Source organism: Osmia lignaria, unplaced genomic scaffold (genome assembly GCF_051020975.1).
Source record: "Osmia lignaria lignaria isolate PbOS001 unplaced genomic scaffold, iyOsmLign1 scaffold0036, whole genome shotgun sequence".
Classification (NCBI taxonomy): domain Eukaryota; kingdom Metazoa; phylum Arthropoda; class Insecta; order Hymenoptera; family Megachilidae; genus Osmia; species Osmia lignaria.
In genome coordinates, this window is record NW_027478177.1 from 438095 (window position 1) to 460904 (window position 22810).

The window sequence follows — 22810 nt, forward strand, 5'->3', positions numbered from 1 at the left end:
AATTGATAATTGATAATTGTTAGCCTTCAACCGGGCTGGCGGCGGTTCACATGAAGCTTATAGTAACTAACTCTCTCTTATGTCATAATTCGTGACTATGTCATATTTTATTTCATTTATTTACAACATACCTGGTACCTGGTAACGCCGCATACCTGGTAACGCCACTTCACTCACTCACGATTAACTTTAACTCTAATTCTCCTTGACATGGGTACACTTCTTGTTGTAGTTGATACACTGCGTTTAAGTTTTGTTTAAGTTACGTTTAAGTTTCGTGAACTGCAAGTGCATTAACTTTATCCTCTATATGTGCGATGATTATCACTGCAATTGGGCGAATCTCTTTTGATGGTTAAACCGGAAGTGCACATTGGTGAGGTTATTACCTGAAATACCTTCATTTTCTCATAACATTAATTAATTTAATTTAGCTTGCCTAATTCAATGCTACAATAAAGTTCGCTCAAATTGAATCTGGTGGTGTGCTGATGTTATGGGCTATCTCTTTAATGTGGATATGTACTTACTTGGTATCATGGTTCGGACCTGTTTACTAGATAATGTACTGTTGATCTCTCTTCTTTTAGTTTGAATTGTAATGGTCCTGGTTAAGGATATCCTCTAGTCAGCAACGAAATTTCCTTTTTCCCTTCCCGCAGCACTGGTATCTTGGTCGTTATGCTATGCCGTATCAATTTCATTGCTGATCTGGTTTTGGCAATTGCTGTGGCCCGCTGTGTCGGTGAAGAGAGGACACAATGGGCTGAAGTTGCCTTCTGATGTACCTGCTTATTTGTGTGTATTTGCTTTATGCTTGCTTACAATTGCACTGGTTGGATGATTGTATCACTGTTCTGTTGCGCCTCCCTGTCTTGGTATTGAGAATTGAGTTGATGTGACCTTTCTTTCTTTCTTTATTTCATTCTTGCTGGTACGCTGTGAACAGATATTGCATTGAATCAAGGATAGCTGAAATATTGGAATTTGAGTTTGCGGCAACGCTTGTAGCCGTCCCTGCTGTTCGTTCCCATTCAGGCTGTTCATTTGCATGCTCAGGTCATTGCCATTTCTTGGCAATGTCATTCTGTGCGTTCAGATGCGCTGACTGCCTTTGTACGTTCTGGAAGTAAATGTTACTAAATATAAAATATATAATATTCATATAAATATTTATTTACACCATTTCCAAGCTACCGTAGTGGTTATTTTCAGGCTAAGATCTTATGGTTCCTTCCTCATTACATTTGCCGATAACGAATGCATGGGTACCTGGTTATTTACTTCAGCGTAATTAATCTAGACGTATGAACAATTTAGATATGTGAAGCAACCTAACCTGTTTTCGGGAATTTACTCTGCGCCTCGCTTGTTGACACATTTCCCTTTTTCATAACGTTTATTCTTGTTTTCAGTCTTTCTGGTCAATCCGGATAATCCCAATTGTTTGTTATATATTAATGGTTCGATTGTGCTTCGATCTTGGGGTTTAACAGCAACTACTTTGGCATAACCCTACTCCTTACGTGGCGCGCCATATTAATTGTCGTGTCGATGGAAGCGCGCCCTTCCGGGAGTTTCAGTGACACATTTCGATTATGCGATTATGCGATTATTCGATTGTTCGATCGGACCCGATGTTCGATTGGACTCGATGTTCGACCGGACTCGATGTGATTCCCTCGGATCCGGTTTGTTCCTTCGTTGGTTCCGGATCCGGCTCATTCTTTTCGTTCCGGTTCAATCGGTTAGATTCCGAATTACATTCAGATTTAGATTTAGATTTAGATCTGGACTTGTTTCGTTCATATTGCATTTTATGGGTATAGCTTGAGTTGCATGGTACAGTAATGATATAACGGTATAGTTATGATCTGAGGATTAGAGATTGACTAGCTCTCCAATTGATCAATTGACTAATCAATTTTACAAGTTAACGGTCTCATCTACTTTGACGATTATGGTAAATTTCATCGAGCCAATGGCCAAGGATATTACTCTTGTTCCAGCTCTGGATTCGGATCATGAATGGCGGATCGTGCTTGCTATTACTATTTACTGTACTGAGGATGTTTCTGGGGTGTGACGATCGGGGTGGCGCGGGTTAAATTTACAAACTCAGCTGTAATTGGGGTTGATTTGTATGTATTTCAATGTATATCGGTTTACCTCATAATTGCCTTGCCTTTTACATTTATATTCGATCTCATTTGCAGCTACATTTACATCTTTATTTTATTATTTATTATATACTTATTATCTAATAACTTACTTAAACTACTAACTATCTTAATCAAATTAACTTTAACTTTAATATTAATATGGGTACGGCGGAAACTGATATGTAATGGTGGGAGGGTATGATTGCGGATAGGATTGTGGATAGATGGTTGAATGGGGTTGGTTGTATGGATGATTATGTGGTAGTGCTGTAGAATGTTGCAAATAATGAGGGTACTGTTGATGAGTGGGATGTGGTGGAAACGGTTGGTACAGGGGTAGCTGCGAAGTATGACGGTTCATGGGGTTGCCTAGTGATGCTTCTTGTTGGTATCGGATCGGCTGCGGTGTGGGTATCTCCATTAGAGGGGGTGGTGGCAGATTGCGTGGCCGCGGTGGTGCTGGAGCGGATTCTGCTCGTCGTCGGCGCAGTCCTGGGCGGTACCACCTGTACGGGTCGCGTTGTCTGGTTGATGCGCGGCTTAAATGCACCACCGCGGTTGCGTGTCGCATCGTTTCCCGTTGAATGCTCTCCACGCGGGCGGTTACAGCTCTCTCCACGGACCCCGAGATTACGGCGTCCAGTTGCTGCAATGTAGTACTGAGAGATTGATTAGATATTGGGGTTGCTGTGCTGCTATAGTGGTGGGAGTGTTGTGCTGTGAGTGTTCAATGGCTGTTATGCTGCGTCCGACCTTGATGATTAAGAATTCCGAATTGCGAATTGAGAGTTTCGATTTGTGAATAAAATCTGTAGTGGATCAGTTTGGGTACTTTTAATGGTACTTTTACTTGTACTTTTAATGGTAATCTTGCTCATTTTTTTTTTTTTTTTTTTTTTATTATGTTCACGGTTGTAAGTGTGAATTGGACTTGACTTCGGTTTCAACTGTAAGCTATGAACTATAAACTGGACTATAAGCTGTGGACTGTGGATTGTGCGCTGTAAGCTGTAAACCGTGATCTGTTTATATGAAATTGAATTAATTTATTTCACTTTCAATTTAATTTTATTGAACTGATTTGGAGCCATTAACCCGATTGACTTTGATTTTTCGATTTTTCGTCTTATATTGCAATAGCAGTCACTAGTCGAACTAGTTACTGCCGATCCTGTTTGTAATTGTAATCAGAATGAGTACCCCCAAGGCGTTGCGTTTCATATCAATTAAATTTAAATTTCGGTACTGTCTCTTACTTCCAATTCAGTTAATCGATTAATCGACTTCTGTCTTGAATTAGCTAGTGTTATCAATCTTATCTCAGGCATGGATCGTCTCTGTGCAATAAGGTAGGATTGAAGTACTGAGGTTAAAGGGCTTTGAAACACCTCTGAATATTGGTAGTGTTATTAGTACTTACGCTCGGATTCACTAGGATTTTTCCCTCGCCCGGACCCGCGGGGGAGGCTGAGCACGAGACCTCGAGGTCGGCAACTGTTCCCTCTACTGTGTTCGGCCCTTCGCTCGTCTCAATAATGACGGGCAGAAGATCCTTCTTCATACTCTCCATTTGAAGTGTCGAGAGGGATTGTCGGTGGATCGGTGGACCTGTTGATTATTCACTTGATTATTTGCTGATCATTTGATCCTGCTTGCTTGGATACTTGAATATTTATTTATTTATCTAATGGCTTCGTATAACTTTATAGCCTCTTATTTATTCCCATTAACTTATTTATTTATTTTATTTTATTCTGACTATGCATTTATGGTATTTAGTTTCACTTTATCCAACTACACCCATTTACTATACCTATTTCCTACCCACTGCTCACTATTCAATCAGATTATGAATGAGGAATGGATTAATCCACGCTTCATTTCACTTTCACTTGCATTTTGCACTTTCACTTGCATTTTACAATTTACATTATACATTCTGCACCTTATTCGAGAGGAGATTACCTTGCTGCTGCCTTTCTTTCCTTCTTCTACTCACTTTGGGGCTCCGCTGTTCGCCTAATTGTTGGCCGCGGAAGCTGTTTTGGCTCGTTTTTTTCTCTCTTTTTCTCTCTCGTTTTCGCTTTCTTTCCCTTCCTTCCCTTCTGTCACCTTCTGTTAAGTGCTGCAGTTGATTGATAAATTATTAATGCTGCTATAAAAAAGAATGCCGGGTAAGTGTGAGGAATGAATGGTGTAATTTAATTTTGACGGACGGAATGTTTGGTTGGTTAATTGACTAGTATACTGGCATATGGGTAAATGGGATGGAGTGTTACATGATATGAGAAAATAGCCTTGATTGACGATTGGATGCTGATAGCAATAGTATTGGCAATCGATTCTTACCTTACCTATTTCTTAACCCGCTGTCGAGGTTCCGTCTTGATTCGGTTGCTTGATGCTCACTTGATGCTCTAATAGTTCGTTGATGAGACACGGAGCGGTGGTGAGAGTTGAGTGGGTGAATTTCCCTGAGGTTGCTGGCGGTCCCCTCCAAGGTGGTTGCGGGAGGGCGGGCCTTGACTACGACGGGCAGTGATTGGCAAACATGGCTGCGCGTTCATTGGCTGGGGCGGGGCCGCTAGCGGAATTGGAGCGGGAGACGGCGTGGAGCGGTGCGCCCTACTCTGACTTCTATGTCTGGGCCGATGGTGGCGGTTCTTAATAAATATGCGATTTATGATTGTGCAAGCCACTAGATATTAAATTAGATATTAAATTATATTAAATTATGCTTTACACAGGCTTGACGGGAATTGGTCATGATTCTGATTTCCGTATGGTATAATCTGTTGCTTTGATTGATGGGTAATTGTGTCTGATGATAATTCACATTGTTTATAGGTCGATCTGATTACGAGTAATCTGTTGCAGCGACTACAGTGGCTATTACTTCTTTTCGCATACTCCACCCTCACCAATTATAGGCTTTCACGCCATTGTTCTGTCCCAATTGCTCGCATTCAGATAATATTACGACCCTTAGTGACGGCCTCAAGTGCCTTTGGAACCGCACTCGGCCAATTTCATGAGTACGATTTGTTTCCTTAACCTGGTCTAATTGCGTTGGATTTGTTTGTTGGATTAATTCATCGCGTCTGTTTTGTCTGCATGGCATGTTTATGGCAGCGTACTGCCCTTTGGCGAGGTGCTATCATTCTTGATTTAATTTATCTGCCCTACTATGGATCTACAAGAGATCGATCTGATTTGTACTTAATTCATTTGCATTCAATTTGCACTATTTGCACTATTCACTCACTGAATGACAATTGCTGGTTCAATTTTGAGGCAGACCGTTATAATTTTATAATAATAGTTTTTCTACAACTTCATGGATACGGGTACTGGGTGCGTCTTTTGACATCTCGACATCTTGACATCTTTACATATCGCAGTGTATGAATTGTCTTCATTGAATGCGATGCATTGTATTTATCATTGATGTGTATAAGGAACAGGCTCTACCTTGTTCCATATCGAACGAGCTTCTTTAACTTGTAAATTTTGGATGCTGGTACAACCTATGAAATATCAATTATTAATTAATTACTTACTTTCAGCCGTTCTATGCTGCTATTTATTATTCGTTATGACCTTTCGTCTTTCTTTTCGCCGGCTACTGCTTCACTGAGTCGAAGTCTGCATTCCCTTCTCTTTCTTTGCCTTCATAATTAGTCTAGTTATTAGTAAGCATGTTATCGGCTTGTCATCCCTCGTATATTATACAGGAATATAATGTCCAACTGAACCACGCACCTTGTATTTTATATTTTTATATTTTATATTTTGTACTTAATTTGTTTTCACTTTATGTAGCAGACTTCATATTTCGGAATTCGGGGTTTGAAGTCTGCGATCAATCCTGTAACTCTTTCTTAAATTTATTTCGGGCCACCTCATCTCAATTATTGCTACCTCGTCACGGTTCTGGAGTTTTGATGCGGATTTGATGCTGTAATAGTACTTCCTTATCTTTCTTCTGATCTTACATTTAAGTTGAGCTTAAATTGGAAGGCTCCCATTTGAAACTACAGGGTTTTGTATATCACAGCCACGAGTTATGTATTCATTGCCTGTTCTTTCTTCAAGCGTCCTGCTCCAGTTTCTTCGATAAGCTTTAATATTATTTTGTTAATTGTTGTCTAGGGAGTTTGATTTGATCTCGATTAGCCTATTTATTATGGTCTTTGTTCTGTTCTATTTCATACGGCTATGATCTTATCATATTTGTTTTACCTCATTGTATTTTCAATTTGAATTTGACTCCGCTTATTCTGACAAGAGCGGTGACTGGTCCGGCTCGGACCTGCATCTTGACAACCTGATATCCCAAGGTCTCTCGATGTTTTCAATAATTTGATATTAATGTTTGAGTCAGTCTATATTCATTTACCATTGCTCAATGTCATGTGACTTAACTATGATTAAACTATTCTAAGCTGTTCTCAACATCTCTACAATTTAATTTTCAATTTATTAGTTAAATCTTTCCATCCGCATCTAGATTTCACTGTACTCAATATAATCCCAATCCTGATTGTTGAATTCTGTTTTCTTTTACTTCATGCAATTCTGATGTCATTATTAATTGAATTAATCTAGAGTCTTCTCTGCAATGTACCGAGTTCAAATTTCAGATTCCTGACTTCACTCTTCATATGGCAACCCTTCCACAAACTCATTTCGTTTTGTTGCATTCTATTCAATTTGTTTCCATCTCACTATTGGAAAGTATGTACAGATATGCATATATGCGTATTTTATTTACTTTATTCATTCGGTTTCGTCTTACTGTTCATTTGCTAGTATTGTCGTAGCCATCATTGTGTCACCGTACGGTCGCCAGATGTACGTTCTGTTCGCATTTATGACTGGAGTAGATTCTATTTATCCATTTATTGCAGCGTTTTAGCACTTCAGTGTTTTAGGGACACGGCCACTTGATACCTGGCTTGACAATTCGGGCCGGGAAACTTGGCTGTTAGCTGTGTTGTTTGTTTGGATCGTATTTCACTCGGTCCGGACTGATAGCTCCATCTCAATAGTTAACTTTAAACATAGACTTTAACGCTTATCTTCAATGATCCAGAATTATTTTAATAGATGGTTCGTTGATTCACGTTAATTTATACCCGCTTGCATCTATTAAATATTTCATTCATTTCAGGTTACTGTTTTGAGGTTTCATTCAATTTGCGATTTATTTTGATTTATTTTGATTCATTTTGGCACCAGCGGGAGTTGTCTTCTTTGGATTAGATCTTATTTAATCTCTCTTAATCTTGGGAATGGTTCTGATTCTCGTTGGTATTGCTCAATATCTTTAATCACAATTAGACCGCTCTAAGTTTCAGTTTAATTATAATTTATTAAATTTCCAAAATTTCTAATTTCATTCCAGCCTTCGCTTGGTTGATTTCACTTCAATTATAATAATGATAATTAACATTCAAGTGAATCCCGTGTTATCCATTTCATCCTGATCTGATTATCACCCTTTATGGTCTCGGGTTTTGTTATTAAGGCTGAATTTCCGGGGCCTGAACTCGGAATTTCGGGGCCTTGGAAGTTAGGAGGGGGTTTAATACTAAATCTTTAGACGAATTCATTTTCTTTCCTTTCCTTTCATGTCAACAATATTTTATTTTTTATTATTTATGGCTAAGATTTTATCTTATTTGTTTTGCTTTATTATTTCCAAGACTGAATTTGACTTCACTTATATTGACAAGAATCGTGATTGGTCCGGCTTGGACCCGCATCTTGACAACCTGATATCCCAAAGTCTCGATGTTTTGATAATCTGATATTTAATGTTTTGAGTCAGTTTGGGTTCACTACTTACCGTCGCTCAATGTCATGTGACTTAACCATGAATAAGCTATTCTAAGCTCTTTTCTATGCATCTCTACATTTCTAATTCTCAATTTATTAACTAATCTTTCCATCCGCATCCTGATTGATTGTACCCCAATTTAGTCCCAACCCTGATTGTTGAATTCTGTTTTCTTTCATTTCATGCAATTCTGATGTCATTATTTTTCTTCCCCGCGAACTCAGTCATTATTATTGAATTAATCTGGAGCCTTATTCGCAATTTACAGAGTTCAACTTCAGTTCCTGACTTTACTCTTCATGTGGCAACCCTTTCACAAATACATCTTGTTTTTCATTCTATTTAATTTGTTTTCATCTCGCTATTATGAAGCTCTGATTCGATTTGCCTGAACCATCTCATTGTGAATCTTATAATTTGGATTGGCTTTTGTAATTAACTCGAGCTTGAGAGATCTTACAGTTCACATTATATATTGCGCTTTTTCAGGGGTTTTGAAAGTTAAATTTAACTTAATCTGATATTCTTACCTCAAATTTGTTTCTCTCTTTTGTTTCCTACATTTTGCCTTAACATTTCATCACTTGTGGTCTCTTAAATTTAATTTGGGTCATTCTATTTACCCTATTGTTCTTTATAATTCATTATGGTCAATTTTATTCGCATTCATATTACTGGGATTCATTGCAGCTTGTTTCTGCCTTAGATTTCGCTATTGCTGCAGTTCTTTTAATTTTCTTTTAGGCTGATACAATGTTGTGTCTACTCTGTCTATTCCTCTCAGATGTGATAGCGGTTGTTAGGTGGTTCCTGTTAATGATTTCAGTATTTCAGTATTTCTACATTGCAATGGTTTTCTTTTTATTTTTATTTTATTTTATTTTATTTATTTATTTATTTTACATCGCTCCTTGCTGTGCTTGCTGTTCATTTCATATTTTACTTTGACTTCACCTTCATTGTCATTCGATACTGGTGTTTCTTCTTTGTTTTCTTCCTTCATTTTCTCTTTTATTATACTTCCTGGCATTTCTTATTCTATTCTTGTATTGCTGTCACGCTTGTCACCACTTTATTATATCTTAGTATCGCCTCTCGGCCGATCACCTGCTATCCATCTCTGGATATTTAATTCAATTCAGTTTCACTACATCTCTCCATGGTGTTGTATTGTCCCTCTCATGACGACATGACAGTGTGGTGTTCCTGTAAGAGTTTTAATCCGTGCCATTAAGATGTGCTATTTCTGCTATTTTATTATTATATGGTGTTGCAATTATGTTATTATTATTATTACGTTGCCTTACCTTGGTTCTTTTCGTCCCTTTTCCTTTTCATTTTCTTCTTCTTCTCTTTCTTTCGTCACAGTTGCAATTGAACCTTCTTAATTGGTTAACTTGTTCCTTTCAGCGAGTCCTTGCATGCTGGTTTAGACACTTTGTGGCTCTGACACATTACGGTTAGGTTTCTGTAAATAATTGTATCCGTCATCTCATCTCTGAATTTGACTTTTCTATGGTTTATCCTACTATACCTTACTCATACTTGCTGGTATTCTGTTGTCTCGCTCTCAATGGGATGGTATTCTGTTGTCTCGCTCTCAATACGCTTTTTCAATGGGATGAATGATTTGTTAGTTACATTTGGACGTTTTGGCCTTGTTCATTGCATTATTGCACTATTCTATTTTATTTTATTTATTCTGCTTATTATGCTGGATTCACATTTTCCCGGATATTATTGCCTTGCCTTCGTATTTTATTTATAAATTGAATCAATTGGTTGATTCAACCTTCTTGGTGGTCCTGCATAATGCATGTATTTATAATTAATTATAATTACGGTTCAATCGATTATATATTGTAACGTGGTGACACCCGTGCCCCCCCGTTACAATCGCTGCGCTTTCCCTCACGTTACACCTCCACCTCAAAACCACCCGTAACCCTTCCCTCACCTAACCCTTTCCCCCTCGTTCACCGGGTCGGGCCGATGGAGGCAAAAGAAGACGAACAAGGGACACCCACAGCAGGAGCTACGAGGGCGGCAGCAGACTCCTAACCGTCCTCCGAGGAAACGGAGCAACGTGGGACTCAGAGGAAAGAGCCAAAGTTGCCCGGATTAGGCAAACGTCCACCCGGAGCCATCTGTCGCCGAGCCTGAAAACCTCAACCCACCCGTCATCGCGGGATATCCGCCAGCCCCATCGACCCCGAGTACCGGTGTATCGAAGATCGATAATCGATCTATCCCGTTGCCGGAAGAGGCCCCCTTCCTAGTCCCATCCCCTCCCCAAACCATCCCGCAGCAGCGACGGCGAACCGTCATTGAGCCCTAGGCTAAGCGAGAGTGCAGAGAAAGCGATTGTGAGGATTTTGAAAAGCGAGATAGAGAGTAGCGAGAAAGTGCGAGAGAAGCTTTGGGGTGAGTCCCTTATCGTAACTATTGTAATAGCGAGATCGAGGCAACGGCTATTTTCTCCGCCCGCGCATTGTTCGACGTAGAGACGAGTCGCCCTTGTGATTTTCCAACCACAGCTATTTCCTCATTCGCGTAACGTAGACGAACTTTCCTGCGAACCCTCCTTCCGACCCTAGAGGTTTCCCTTCCCACAATAATCCTCCTTGCGTACTCCCCCGCGAAGTATTGTACGGACGTAAGTGCCCCGAGACCCATCCCCTGTAAGACACCCTCAATCACCCCCCTTTTTCCTTTTTTGATCCTGATCGCCACAAGACGTGGCTGGCGCCCAGCGAATCATTGTAACACCGACTCATTGTATAGAGAGTGAACCCCCGAAAAGGGTCACAATATATAAGTATGGTTTTTTTTTTTTTATATTTCATTATTTTCATTATTCATCTATTTATTTCAAGTGTTTACCTGTCGTATCGATGTAATTTGTCGGGGTTGTCTGCAAACGGTACGGCAGTATAATGTTTAAATTATGCGACTTATTTTATTGACCGCGTTTGTCATGTTATTTACTATGTCATGCATTATGTCGGGCTCACATTTCATATTATCTTTCTATTAGTCGCCTTGTTGTCCTGATCCGATTTTGGATCATTTATTTCATTTTATTAATCCATATTATTTGACTGTGTGTTGTTTGATGCTTGGTTGGTTCCACGGGACTTTCCTGACTATACGCGTTTGATATTGATTTGCTTTGGATAAGGGTCTTATTTTATTTATTTATTCGGCCTCTCATTCCTTGGCGGTTGTTGTTTTCCTTTATCTTCGTTGTTTTTGTATAATTTGTTTCTCTGCGACGTGATAATGCAGTAACACAGTGCGTCCTGCAATCTGCGCAATCTGCGGAGCTTATTCGGGTTGATTATTTTCCTAATTATTCTATTGACTTACATTTTGTCAGGCTACTTTATGCGTTTTAATTATAATTCTATCTTATTTATTTTATCACAAACTTACATGATGTTTTATATATGTAATATATTTTGTGACCCTCTTCGGGGGTTTACTCTATACCAAATCCTACTCACAAACTTTATTTTACACTATAACTTTGGCTCTCGACGGATCGTCTATAATCATTGGGCGCCAGCCACGTCTCGTGGCGATCAAAATCGAAAGGGAAAAGGGGTGATCGTGGGTGTTTTACAGGGGATGGGTCTCGGGGCACTTACGTCCGTACAATACTGCGCGGGGGAGTACGCAAGGAGGATAATTGTGGGGAGGGAAGTCTCTAGGGTCGGAAAAGGGGTTCGTGGGAAAGTTCGCCTACGTTACGCGAATGAGGAAATAGCTGTGGTCGGAAAATCAAAGGGGGGAATTCGTCTTACTTCGAACAATGCGCGGGCGGAGAAGATAGCCGTTGCCAAACTCGCAGTACAATCGTAATACTTTAAGGGACTCAACCAAACTTCCTCGCACTCTCTCCCTATTCTCTCTATCGCTTTGTGTCGCTTTTCTTTGTTCTCTCTACACTCTCTACTCTCGCCTAGCCTAGGGCTCAATGACGGTTCGCCGTCGCTGCTGCGACGACGAAACCGTCGCGGGATGGTTTGGGGAGGGGATGGGCCTAGGAAGGGGGCCTCTTCCGGCAACGGGATAGATCGATTATCGATCTTCGATACACCGGTGCTCGGAGTCGATGGGCTAGCGGATATCCCGCGATGACGGGTGGGTTGAGGTCTTCGGGCTCGGCGACAGATGGCTCTGGGTGGACGTTTCGCATAATCTGGGCAGCTTTGTCTATTCCTTCGGAGTCCCACGTTGCTCCGTTTCCTTGGAGGAAGGGTTAGGGGTCTGTCGCCGGCCTCGTAACTCTTGCTGGGGGTGGTCCTTTTCCGTCTTCTGTCGCCTCCATCGGCCCGACACCGGTGAACAGGGGGAAAGGGTTAGGTGAGGGAAGGGTTACGGGTGGTTTTGAGGTGGAAGTGTAACGTGGGGAAAGCGCAGCGATTGTAACGGGGGGGCACGGGTGTCACCACGTTACAATTTATAATCATAATATTGACTTATTTCTTCATATATTAATTAATTAATTCCTGATGTTGGCCCTTCTGGAAGTTTATCTCTGATCCCTTTGATTTAGCATAATTATCTTTTCGTTTATAGTACTGTATACCAGACTTATCTTTGATGGTAAGTCTGATGGTAAGTACGGTTTCCTAGGATTGCGCGGCAGCACGATGGACAGTTCTGCAGTCGGTAACTGTGTAACAGGTAACTGGCGCGTGGTAGGTAACTACTACGCGGCAGATAATTTGGGTGTGGATGGCCGTCACGGAGTGAGCGGCCGAGTATCATTGTTTGGTAAATGGAGTACTTGTTGCTGGTAATATATTTGGTGCTGCGGTTGATTACCAACTAGGCGTAGCTTGCGGCTTATGGTCATCTTTCGTAGATACATTATCTTTGGTTTTGGTTATTTTGATTTGTTCAAACTGTTTTGTTTATGCTTTTTCGCTTATGAGCACTTATATATTCTGTATAATTACTTAATTTGATGGTTTGATGGTTAATTTGACGGTTGATAACCATTATGGAGTGAACTAGGGAATTTTATGAACACTAGGTTCTATCTCTATATGTTTTATGATTTATGGTCTCGCTCTCGCTCTTTTACTTGGCCCGGTTTTCAGTCTTAGCTGACATAGTCATCGGTGACGCGTGTTTACTCGTTGCTTTTCCTTCCGGGTATTGTGCAAATTTGTGCATTATGTACTCGTTCGTGATCCGTGATGTGAAGTGTTAACTAAGTTAATTATCGAATTCTGCTATTCAAGTTTAAATTTAAAATTTAATCGGTGCGAAGGTGATTGTGGTGAAAATGCTCGCTCCACCGTGATACATTGTGTTCCATTGCAGTGTATGTGTTTCAAAGTGGTGCTATTTACTCCGTTTTGTGTAAATTATAATATATTATATTATATTATTTATTTTATTCTATATTATGGCCATATTTATATTCATGTTTATTACATTCAATTTACTTTCTATTTCCGTTCAATTCAATTTATGTATTGAATAAAGTATTGAATATATTATATTACTATTATTTCAGATTTTGGATTATATTCAGTCATTTCAGTTACATTAGGTTATACTTAGTCAGTATTTTGTGCTAAAGTGTAAATTGTATTGTATTATATAAGTCCCTATCTCCTATTATATTATTATAATTGAGTGAATAAATGAATGGGTGATTAGCGGTGGCATATTGTAGATTGAGTGAAATTAATTAAATTAAATTAAATGACTCGATAAGTGCTTGTTTTATTTCACCGCACCTGCTGTAATTACATGATTATGTGATGACATGTGTCTATATGTCTTAGTGTAGTTTAATTGCCTTATTACATGTTGAACATATATTTATTTTATTTATCTTGTCGCCTCTATATCCTTGGATATTCCTTGGACATTTTGATATTATTCTTTGATATTCTTTAATTCAATTTATTCAAGCCGTTTCTCTTCAGTAATAGTATGGCTCTTTTATGACGGTGTGCTGTTTCTGTAGGAATTAATATTCATGTCATTAAGTTGTGCTACCCTTGTTTAATTTTATTATGCGTTATTATAATCATTATTTTACCTTGTTTGTTTCTTTTCTTTTTCTTTTCTTTTAGTGACAATCAGGCTTTCTTGATTGTAATGTTGTTCTTGTTCTTACTCTTAACAAGCCTTCTTACTCTGGTCCTGTTTCCTTCACAGTATCTTATTCCATTTTATTGTGTTTTATATCACAGTATATTGTGCTGGTTATGCTTGTTTATACATTCCAGTTTACAATTTATATTTTCTTTATTTTTCTTTATTTTCTTTATTTTCTTATATTTTAATTTATAATTTCTTAATTTCTGCAATTTCTTTAATTATTTTGATCGCATCCTGTATTCATTCACTATTATTCATTTTATTCATTTTATTCATTTTATTCATTTTATTCATTTTATTCATTTTATTCATTTTATTCATTTTATTCATTTTATTCATTTTATTCATTTTATTCATTTTATTCATTTTATTCATTTTATTCATTTTATTCATTTTATTCATTTTATTCATTTTATTCATTTTATTCATTTTATTCATTTTATTCATTTTATTCATTTTATTCATTTTATTCATTTTATTCATTTTATTCATTTTATTCATTTTATTCATTTTATTCATTTTATTCATTTTATTCATTTTATTCATTTTATTCATTTTATTCATTTTATTCATTTTATTCATTTTATTCATTTTATTCATTTTATTCATTTTATTCATTTTATTCATTTTATTCATTTTATTCATTTTATTCATTTTATTCATTTTATTCATTTTATTCATTTTATTCATTTTATTCATTTTATTCATTTTATTCATTTTATTCATTTTATTCATTTTATTCATTTTATTCATTTTATTCATTTTATTCATTTTATTCATTTTATTCATTTTATTCATTTTATTCATTTTATTCATTTTATTCATTTTATTCATTTTATTCATTTTATTCATTTTATTCATTTTATTCATTTTATTCATTTTATTCATTTTATTCATTTTATTCATTTTATTCATTTTATTCATTTTATTCATTTTATTCATTTTATTCATTTTATTCATTTTATTCATTTTATTCATTTTATTCATTTTATTCATTTTATTCATTTTATTCATTTTATTCATTTTGGTTGATTAAGGTCAATGGATTTGATTTATTCCTTTTCTGTGATGATGGGTGGTTTTGTCTGTGCAAGTGTTTATTTATGATTGATTGATAATGGTTTGTCTATTAAATATCAGACTTACTTATTTGTTGTTCGACTATATACTGATGTGGTGTTTAATTTAGCTGCGTAGTTTATATTTGATTTGAGTTTGTTGTTTTTATTCATTCTATCCTGATATTTCATTTGGTAATCAGTTTCTAGTTTTTAGTTTCTATTTAAACTACGCAGTTAATGTTTGATTTGATTTTGTCGCTTTAGTTATCTATCTTGATACGTCATTGAATAATCGTTTCCCTTTGCATTTGCATTGACATGATCATTTATCATTTACTATTTATAATTTAGCTTATAATCTACTTTGGTTAAGAAATAGTTGTGGATAGCTGTGTAGTTGTGGATAGTAATTTGGCGGTTACAGTACATTCTGTTCAGTTCAATTCCTATATTTGGTATTTTATTTATTATCTTTCATTTTCTTCACATTACACTACATTACACTACATTGCATTGCATTACACTGCATTACATTACATTCTTTTACATTATGCTCTTGGTTACGGCTTTCACTTATACTTTATGCCTTATTATTATCTCATTCTTCCTTAATATCTTTAATTAATTACTTCACTGTTCTGTCGCTCATTCTTTCTTTCATTCATTCTTAATCAAATCAAATTGAATTAAATTAATTGATATGATTTAGCTTATTTTTATATTTATGATGGTACAAAGTGTTGTGGATGATATTAGTATTAATATGTTTATATATTTATGGTTGCTTCCATTCAGTTATTTTATTTTTTATTTTATTCTGCCACGTTATCACCGTTATCGCTATTTATTCCATTATCGCCTTTTGACTTCTTGATTCTTGATTTGTCGCCTGTACATCCTTAGATATTCATTGGACATTTTGATGTTCTTCTTTGATATTCTATAATTCACTTTATTCATGACGTCTCTCTCTGGTAATGGTATGGCTCTCTCGTGATGGTGTGACGCTGTGTTGAGTCTGCAGGAATTTAATATTTATGTCATCGGGATGGACTATTCCTGTTATTTTATAGTATGTTATTGCAGTTACCTACCTTGTTTCCTTGTTTTAACTTGTCTACTCTTGCTGCTGCAGCTGCTTGTTCTACTACTGTTTTGCCAACGGCAATTGAACTTTGATCACAATTATTGACGGTGCAGTACAGTATTTTATTTTAGTCCATGAGCTTCATGTATTGTATCAGGGTGTAACCGGAATCCATTATTTTCCTTTGGCCAACTAATTTGCTGATTCTTCGGACTCTGGAGGGAATTTAGACTTGTATTCATTCGCTAATTTCGTTTCAATTGACAAGGTGCCTGCTTTCTTCATGGGTATTCTGCATGCCTCCTTTTACTTGCTTGGGTTGTTTGGACATTCGATGCTATGCTTTTTGGGAGTGGTGTGTGTGTGTCTGGAGTATGTATGGGACAAGTCATCAAGGATTGCAGCGTACCAAGACATGGCGCGGTCAACCGGGGAAAGGATTTCCCGGTTCCTGATCGTGGCCGAAGAAGAAGCCCTGTGCTCATATATGCCAGGCGGAACACATGGCGCGATCACCCGTTGAGCAGGAGCTCCGGTTCCTGGTCGTGGCCGAAGAGAAAGCTCCCTGACCTCGCCTAGGGCAGGCTGGTGAAGACACGGCCCGATCACCCGTTGAGCAGGAGCTCCGGTGCCGGTCGTGGTTGAAGAAAAATGGCCTGTCCTCGTGGCAGGACAGGTGGGCGTAAGGATGACCTCAGGGATAAGGCACAACATCAGCAACCTACAAGGTGGACGAAGATGGGCACGGCCAACTGTGGAAATACGATGTCCCTGTCCTGGCCGTGCTGAAGAAGAAGCCCAGTCCTGGCAAAAGTGCTAGGCAGGCGAAGTGGGGTGGCGATCACGCGGGAAGGCGCGATCCAGGAGGAGGCCCCGTGCCGGTCGTCACTGAAGAAAAATTCCTGCGCTGATGCTCAGGTTGAAAATGTCCTACCGCTTGATCGGAGGTGCAACGGCGCGGATCCGCGATGCCCCATGGTTGCCTAGCGCATGGCGTTTCAAGGGAGTTCGGAATAACGCGAAATGCGTTGAATTGCCAAAACGCCGTTGTGGCTTTACGCCGGTATTCTTTATATATCCCAAAGGATGAAAAGGTACCGGCGGCCCACGTAGGGGAGAGGTTTTAGTGGGTAGTATACCCAGCCACGGGACTGACCCTTCCGGACTACACGTTTAGGTCGCCCCTTCTGGGCTGTGACCTACTCTTGGGCTAAACCCCCAGTATCGGTACCCCCAGTACCGGCCCGAAAGGGGGCGAGCCGCAAGTACTCGGGTCGTCATCGTACGACTGTGGTGCACAGAAGGTGGTACACCAGGCCGCTGTGCAGAAATCGACTACTGGCGAGAAATCTAGCGAAACGAAGACTGCCCACGATGTGGAAACGTGGTATTCGACTCGCAGTGAAGAAGAAACTTTTGGAAGGGCCCGGGAAGGCCTAAGTACCCAACCACCGGAAGTACTCGATAAGACGCTTATGAGTGGTACTGAAGAGATGGCAATGGAGACGATAGATGAATCGGTAATTGAAGTCGTGACTGAAATTACGGCACCTAAAAAAGAAATGGAAAGCAAAATTGATCGTTACATATTGACTATGAACAAACTCGTACTTACCCTGATTGAAGCCCATGCTGCGGTTTTCAAAATGGATAAGCATGAGCTGAAACCGTCGACACAAAATGCGATGCAGAAGATGGAAACATGTGTGGACAAAATGGCGAAAGTGATTGATCAACTTAATGCGGCCAGAAGTGAAGAGAAGAAACAGAAGTTGTCCATGACAGTCCTCCAACCTGAAAAAGATAAAAAACAAATGATATCAGTGGCGGCACAAACTGAATGTGACAATGGAAATGAGGGGACTCCTGGACCTAAGAATGAGGCGTACGGAAAAGTTGCTAATAGGGACATACGGACCACATACGGAAAAGAAAAGGAATTCCCCACACTAACGTCGATAACCGGACAAAAAAGGAAAGAGATATCACCCACCTTAAAAGAGGGGAAAAAGACGAGGAGGGGCGATAAATCCGGACAAACTGGCCCACGCATAAGGAGTGTGGAGACTATAATTACCCGTACGCCGGATCAGGAGGGAAACCATGATTAAGCGAATTATGAATGGGAAATCGTGAAGAGGAAGAAGATTAAGCAGACTTCAGGAACCCCTAGACCGATGCCTGAGACCCCTATCTTTGGCACCCCGGGGGAGACTAATAGCAATAAAAAAGGACCAACCAAGCGAAAGCGTATGAAACCACAAGCTATCGCGATCAGATTTAAGGCGAGCATGTCCTTCTCTGAGGTGCTTAAAAAAGTAAAAAAGACGGTGGGACCCTCACCTGAGGGTATAAAAGGTGTTAGGCAAACGAGGGCAGGGAATCTTTTGCTCGAGTTCACCCCAAAGGCAGACGTGGAGGCGTTCAAAAAGGTGAACGATGGAAAGCTGGGAACCGAGGTTACAATTTCCAGACTTCAAGAGAGAATGGATGTAGAGATCAAAGGGATTGATCCAGATGTAGAAGGTGAGGAGATCCTCGCAGCCGTTTTCACAGAAGTAAGTTGTCCGAAAAGTGACGTACGTTTGAAGATCCTGAGGACCGATCCACGCCGTAATAAAATTGCCATCATTGAAGGCCCAGCGGCTTCACTAAATAACTTGGTGGAAAAGGGGAAAATTAGAGTAGGCTGGACTATAGCGACAGTTAAGGAAATACCGCGCATTCTAAGCTGTTTTAGATGCCATGCTTTGGGGCATGTTGCAGCAGCATGCAAACGCTTCCCGGAAACGGAAACTGTCCTTTGCAGGAGATGTGGTGCCCAAGGGCACAGTCTGCGAGAGTGCAAGGATGAACCCTGTTGTAGGTTATGCGTCGAAAAAGGGGCAGCTATAGGGGAGGCAAACCACGTTGCTGCCTCGATCAGGTGCCCAATATATAGGGAAGCTGTTAGGGCAAAGAAGATAAATACGTGAAAATCCCGCAGATTAACCTTAACCACTGCAGAACCGCCCATGACCTTATGATGGCTACCGCGGTAGAAAAGGATGCCGACCTGGTTGTGATCACAGAAACATATAAGACGCTTCCTGAATGGCATACTGATACATCAGAACGTGCTTCTATCTTTGTAACAAAAAAGGGGGCAAAACGATGGCCCGATGGTAAAATCGTGGCTAAAGATGACGGCTATGTAGCTATCGATTATAAAGGGTTCTTTATCTTTAGCGTCTACGCATCACCAAATGCCCCAATCCAGGAGTACGAGACCTTCTTGACGATGCTGACAGCGGTAATAGAATCGTGCAAAAATAAAGGTTACGGAATTATAGTAACGGGTGACTTCAATTCAAAATCCCCTCTATGGGGATCTGATAAATGGTGCCCTAGAGGGAGAAGACTTTATGAGATGGCCAATTCCACCGATTTAATTCCTGTTACCTCAAGGGGAGGAAATACTTGTGACCGCGGTGGAGGGTACAAAATAGATATAATGCTTTGTAGCAAGCGGGTAATGGGCCTCATAATAGAAACAGAGGTAATGGACATTTACACTGCGTCTGATCACAAGTATCTAATACATACCATTAATACTCCGGGTGTAACGATGAGAGAGGCGAGTCCATCGATGTTAGATCTGAAAAATGGGACACTGGATGAGGAAAAATTTCTAATATCTTACCTTAAAAAATACTCCAATGAACACCAACAGGTACTTATTAGACACAATTCCATCTTAGACGTAGACGAGTTTATCAGTGACATAAATAAGATAATTAAGAAAAGCACTGTTCTCAAAACCGTGGGACGTAGGAGTGGCCCCACTGTACCTTGGTGGAACGATGAAGTAGCTGCCAAACGCAAAGAAGCTCATGTGGCACGAAGACTATACACCAGAGAAAGGAGAAAGCACACCAATGTACAGGCAACGGAGATCAGGCGTCTAGAATATAAAAAATGTAGGACAGAGCTAAACATTGCGATTAAAAGAGCAAAACGTGAAAGTTGGCGTAGCTTCCTGCGTGAAGTTGAAAATGATACCTGGGGCAAACCATATAAGGCGATTATGAAGGCGGTTAAAGGAAAAACCGCTCCTGAGTCGCTTAGCTCCGAGGAAGTTAGAGAGGTGGTTGAAAACCTGTTTATACTCCTTCCTGAGAATTCAGAAAATGTGCCAAGAAGAGATAATGCAGATACATCGGAGGAAGAAACTGTGCCTGAGGGGGTTCATATCACAGTTGAAGATGTTAACAAAGCTGCGGCCCGATTGGCCCCAAAGAAGGCCCCAGGCCCGGACGGTCTGACATCACGGGTGGCCAATGTGTGCTACGTTAGGGGGTATTGGCCAATACCCTGGAAGACAGGAAGACTTGTCCTCCTGCCAAAGGGTAAACCATCGGCCACAAACCAGGCGAAATCGTATAGGCCCCTAACCATAATTTCCGTAGCGGCTAAAATGATGGAATACATAATAAAAGAGAAGATTCTAATGGCGCTTACCAACTGTGATCTGGCCCAAAATCAGTTCGGCTTCCGTAAGAGCCTTTCTACCATAGATGCTATGCACGAGATAAATAGACATAGTGATAGAGCCAGAACGGATGGCCACCATTGCCTCTTGATCATGCTTGATATTAAAAATGCGTTTAACACGGTAAGATGGTCAAGCATTATCAGAGGCCTAAAACAGCGGAAATTCCCAGGACTACTGGTACAAATGATCGCGAATTATTTAAACAATAGATGGATCCTGTATGAAGGTTCGGTCGAATACTCACGGTTCCAAGTCTTCGGGGGGGTTCCTCAGGGATCCGTGATTGGTCCGCTTCTCTGGAATATCGTATATGATGAGCTACTAAAAATGACCTTGAGGAAAAATGTCTATCTGATTGGTTACGCGGATGACATTGGAGTTATTGTCATAGGCGAGTTATTGAGCAGACTAATCAGGATCGCCGAGCAAACCCTGAGAAAGATGTCGGACTGGTATTCTGGAGAAGGACTGGCACTAGCGCATCAAAAGACAGAAGCGATCATGCTCACTAATAGGAGAGTCCCTAAGGAAATCAAATTTAGATGCGGTGAAGCGGAAATCAAGGTTGCCTCCGAAGCCAGATATTTAGGTGTTATTATGGGAAATAATTTAGCATATAATACGCACATCGATACAGTATGTAACAAGGCTTTGAAATACTGTAATGCACTATCACTGCTGCTGCCTAACACTCACGGAGCAGGAAATTTACCTAGAAAATTTTATTATAAAGTTATTGAATCAGTCCTGATGTACGCGGCGCCAATATGGGGTATAGGATTAAAAACAAAAGGTAATGTGGATAAGATGACCAGCACACAACGTACTGCCCTACTCAGAGTTGCTCGGGCATATCGTACAATATCTGCGGAGGCCCTCTGTGTTCTGACGGGACAAATTCCGATTGAACTCCTAGTTAAAGAGAGAGAAAGATTATTTGAAAAGAGAAAGGCACTACGAAGAGAGCTTGCCGAGGGTGAAAAAGAAGAGGAAAGAAAGCGCACGATGCAAAACTGGCAAAATGCCTGGAAAGCTTCAAGTAAAGGCAGGCGGACATATAAGCTTATACCACGTATTGAGGAGTGGATTACGTGGGGTCCAGAGATACTCGACTTTCACATAACACAGATCTTGGCGGGCCGTGGATGCTTCGGAACGTTCCTAAAGAAGTTCAAGAAACAGGAAAATGATCGCTGTTGGTTTTGCCCTGATATGATGGATAATCCGGAGCACACGTTACTGGTGTGTGACCGATGGGCCCTGGAAAGGTTACAATGAACTTGCAGTTAAGTGTGAATCTGCAGATGGATAATCTTATCTCCCTGCTAAAGGATAAAAATTCCAGGCACATCGTGGTACAATTCATTGTGCATATTTTGAAAGGGAAGCAGGAGTATGAGAATAAGGTTTCAAAAACAGGTAAAGGAAGCAAAAGTAGGAGTAAAGGAAGAAAACGTAGATAGTATTATCTGTAGATACTAAACTATTATTTCCTTTTCGCGGATTGATCGCGTAGATAATTTTTGACAAGAACGCGTTGTGTTTAAAACACTACCAGTGATTTATTTCCTGTGAGTTGGGATAACTCACTTATTGAAAGTCCTGAAAAAATCTCCCGCCCCTGAAGTTATGCTTAACGCGGTCCCGGGGGTGGTTTGGGGTCAGGAAAATGATGTTTGAAATCGAGGTTTGGGTTTTTAGTGGGTACACTAGCTATTTCTAGGAGTCCCACACTGCCGGACGAACGTCTATCCGTGCGTGCGTAAAGCATTTTCCCACCTCGTTAAAAAAAAAAAAAAAAGGGTTAGGTTAGGTTGGGTTAGGGTTAGGGTCCACCCTTGGCCCCCCGATTGGAAAGGGCAACAAACGCCCTCGGGCAGATATTGCCCAACATCGGGGGGCCTAGCGAGAAGATTCGCCGCCTCTACACGGGGATCGTGCGGAGTATGGCCCTTTATGGGTCGCCGATATGGGCCCAGGCCCTGATGGTGTCCC